This window comes from Oncorhynchus tshawytscha, linkage group LG33 (genome assembly GCF_018296145.1).
Source record: "Oncorhynchus tshawytscha isolate Ot180627B linkage group LG33, Otsh_v2.0, whole genome shotgun sequence".
In the NCBI taxonomy this organism is placed as follows: Eukaryota; Metazoa; Chordata; class Actinopteri; order Salmoniformes; family Salmonidae; genus Oncorhynchus; species Oncorhynchus tshawytscha.
The window spans coordinates 34,053,437-34,057,507 of record NC_056461.1 but is presented as its reverse complement, the minus strand read 5'-3'; the positions used below and the strand labels follow the sequence as shown (position 1 = coordinate 34,057,507).

The 4,071-nt window shown below is 43.3% G+C and overlaps 1 long non-coding RNA gene across 1 annotated transcript in view; it reads left to right on the top strand.

Annotated features, from left to right (window-relative positions):
- Positions 1-3,437, top strand: part of LOC112230610 — a 7,119-nt gene extending 3,682 nt beyond the window's left edge. Inside the window, exons 3-6 of the long non-coding RNA XR_006080698.1 lie at positions 2,333-2,394; positions 2,923-2,972; positions 3,098-3,173; positions 3,396-3,437. This is a non-coding gene — a long non-coding RNA (uncharacterized LOC112230610). The remainder of the gene's footprint in view (positions 1-2,332; positions 2,395-2,922; positions 2,973-3,097; positions 3,174-3,395) is intronic.
- Positions 3,438-4,071: the final 634 nt, after the last annotated feature.

Here is a 4,071-nt window from a genome sequence, read left to right as displayed (position 1 = left end):
CCGGAAAACCCTATGCAACTTACATGTCTAGGCAAACAGAAATTCAGAAGGTTTAACATCATTTATCATTCAGCAACTGTTACATTGAGTACATGGTTATATTCTGTTATACTATGTGTATACTCTAAACGCATTCATAAGGGGCAGTCCCCCTTTTTGCACATGGCACAGAAAATTCAGTCTGCATGATGAAAATGTCCAAGTTTCACATCATCTAGTTTGCACCATTTGCACAAACATCAAAACGTTGCAGGTTTATGCACTATTACTGTACCTGTCATGGGGGATTTGCTACACAGTATACAATTGTCCATTCTATGTTTGTTTTTCTGCTGCCACACTGAGCCCACTTATACCAAACATTTTTATGTTGCTTTTCTAAATTATGGGTCAATGCTTGATTCTGGGGTAGTTTCTTGTGTGACCCCCCAAAGGAGCGGACTCCCGGCCACCACCTAAATCCATAGGGGAGGGACTGGGTGGGCGTCTGTCCACGGTGGCGGCTCTGGCGCTGGACGTGGACCCCATTCCAACATAGTCTCTGTCCACCTCCTTCGCGTCCCTTGATTGGCGACCCGCCGCCGACCCAGGCCTACTAACCCCAACAAAGGGCCCACCTGGACTGAGGGGTGCCTCACGACTGAGGAAGTTCAGGACCGAGGGGAAGCTCGGGACTGAGGGGAAGCTCGGGACTGAGAGGAAGCTCGGGACTGAGAGGAAGCTCGGGACTGAGAGGAATCTCAGGCAGGTTGATGGATCTGGCAGATCCTGGCTGGCTGGTGGTTCTGGCAGATCCTGGCTGACTGGTGGTTCCGGCAGATCCTGGCCCACTGGTGGTTCCGGCAGATCCTGGCAGTTCCGGCAGATCCTGGCTGACTGGCGGATCCTGGCTGACTGGTGGTTCCAGCAGATCCTGGCTGACTGGCAGTTCTGGCAGATCGTGGCTGACTGGTGGTTCCGGCAGATCCTGGCTGACTGGCAGATCCTGGCTGACTGGCGGATCCTGGCTGAACGGTGGATCCTGGCTGAATGGCGGATCCTGGCAGACTATTTTTTTTAATTTCACCTTTATTTAACAAGGTAGGCTAGTTGAGAACAAGTTCTCATTTGCAACTGCGACCTGGCCAAGATAAAGCATAGCAGTGTGAACAGACAACACAGAGTTACACATGGAGTAAACAATTAACAAGTCAATAACACAGTAGAAAAAAAAGAGAGTCTATATACATTGTGTGCAAAAGGCATGAGGAGGTAGGCGAATAATTACAATTTTGCAGATTAACACTGCAGTGATAAATGATCAGATGGTCATGTACAGGTAGAGATATTGGTGTGCAAAAGAGCAGAAAAGTAAATAAATAAAAACAGTATGGGGATGAGGTAGGTAAAAATGGGTGGGCTATTTACCGATAGACTATGTACAGCTGCAGCGATCGGTAAGCTGCTCAGGTAGCAGATGTTTGAAGTTGGTGAGGGAGATAAAAGTCTCCAACTTCAGCGATTTTGCAATTGCTCCAGTCACAGGCAGCAGAGAACTGGAACGAAAGGCGGCCAAATGAGGTGTTGGCTTTAGGATGATCAGTGAGATACACCTGCTGGAGCGCGTGCTACGGGTGGGTGTTGCCATCGTGACCAGTGAACTGAGATAAGGAGGAGCTTTACCTAGCATGGACTTGTAGATGACCTGGAGCCAGTGGGTCTGGCGACGAATATGTAGCGAGGGCCAGCCGACTAGAGCATACAGATCGCAGTGGTGGGTGGTATAAGGTGCAGCTGCAGATTTTCACCGTCTCTGGTCCCTTTTCGCCACTCCTGGCAAGCTCGCCATTTACGTGGTGGAAATATTCAGTCAATAATATTTCTCATAAACCGGAGCCTTACAATTACAATAGTAACAAGTGACAAGCCGAGCTGGATCATGAAAACAATTGACTTTCCAGCCTCTACACACATTTCTTATACATATTTCCTCCTTACGTCACACACACATAGTAACTCCTCTTTATGTTAATGATTCATCCCCTCTGGCATTTAGCCACCATTATGTTTTTGCCTTGCACTCATTTTAGTTTGGTTTCACATTAGGGCATGGAAACATTAGAGCCATAGCAATGGTTCAAAAATAAACAGACATTTAATCCTGCTAACTCCTCTGAAATGAGCACACATGTTCTGGAAAATTCCCTTTAGTGTCTGTGTCATAGACCACATTTCCCATCAGACATCAGCCTCCTGTGAGTAAAGTGTGACAGTTCAGAGACCTTCAGTTCATATCTGGCTGTTGTTTGGTTGTCTGGCTGTTGTCTGACTGTGACTCTCATGTTGTCACTAGTTACCTGAACACGGTGACGACGTCAAGTCTGTGGGACCCGCACCTTCTCAACCCTCTACCTTGTAAGTCATTGATACATTATTGTATGAATTAGGTCAAATCACATTTGATTTGATTTGTCACATACGCCGAATACACCAGGTGTAGACTTTACTGTGAAATGCTTACTTACAAGCCCTTAACCAACAATGCAGTTCAAGAAATAGAGTTAAGAAAATATTTATCAAAAATAATAATAATAACACAATAAAATAACAATAACGAGGTTATATGCAGGGGCTACCGGTACCGAGTCAATGTGCAGGGGTACAGGTTAGTTGAGGTAATTTGTACATGTAGGTAGAGGTCAAGTGACTATGCATAGGTAATAAATTATGCAACATTGCTTTCATTAAATACAAAATAAACGTTGCCAGTGTTCTTAATGAATTGTGGCAAGAGAATCGATGAGAATACTTTTCCTAGTCTAGAAGATACCAGATATCTGAACGTGATTCTCTTCCGTTTTTAAGCTTCTCTGTTCTATAGGTGAACTGATAGTCCAGTGTTAAACACTCAGTGCCAGTCTGACTTTCTCCCTTTCTCCTCAGGGGTCTGAATGGTGACAGAAACATGCCGGTGGTCCGGGGACTGGGCTCAGGTATGAGTTGCTAACACAAGATGTGCAAAGTATATGTAACAAAATGCTTTACAAACAACACAGACCTGAAGTACACCGAAGAAAACACAATGTAAAGGTGTAATGTAATGTTTATCTGTCTGCAGCTGACCCAGAAGAGGTGAAGAGGCTGAAGGACACCAGCTTCTTCATCTGTAATCGATAGCTGCTTCTATGATTAGGGTATGCAACAAATTGCATTTTTTTAAATATTGTAATTTATTTAATTTTAATTGACAACAAATCAGTACAGAAAGTACATGGGGAACACAAGTATATATAAATAATATACAAAGGACAATTGGGATAGGGGCGGGGCTAGGGGGTACAATATCACATTACACAAGGACCTTAAGGGACATACAGTGGGGAGAACAAGTATTTGATACACTGCCGATTTTGCAGGTTTTCCCAGCATGACAACGACCCGAAATACACAGCCAGGGCAACTAAGGAGTGGCTCCGTAAGAAGCATCTCAAGGTCCTGGAGTGGCCTAGCCAGTTTCCAGACCTGAACCCAATAGAAAATCTTTGAAGGGAGCTGAAAGTCCATATTACCCAGCGACAGCCCCGAAACCTGAAAGATCTGGAGAAGGTCTATATGGAGGATTGGGACAAAATGCCTGCTGCAGTGTGTGCAAACCTGGTCAAGAACTACAGGAAACGTATGATCTCTGTAATTGCAAACAAAAGTTTCTGTACCAAATATTAAGTTCTGCTTTTCTGATGTATCAAATACTTATGTCATGCAATAAAATGCAAATTAATTACTTAAAAATCATACAATGTGAATTTCTGGATTTTTGTTTTAGATTCTTTCTATCACAGTTGAAGTGGACCTATGATAAAAAAAATTACAGACCTCTACATGCTTTGTAAGTAGGAAAACCTGCAAAATCGGCAGTGTATCAAATACTTGTTCTCCCCACTGTACATGCACTTATTATTCTAACAGCTTTTTTGTTAGTAGAGTATTTAATTGTCTCAAAATACAGTTCAATTTATTTTTGTAAGGTAAGAAAATGTGGTGTTTTGTTTGTAAATTTACATTTGTGAATATGAAATTTGGCCAAAAGAATAA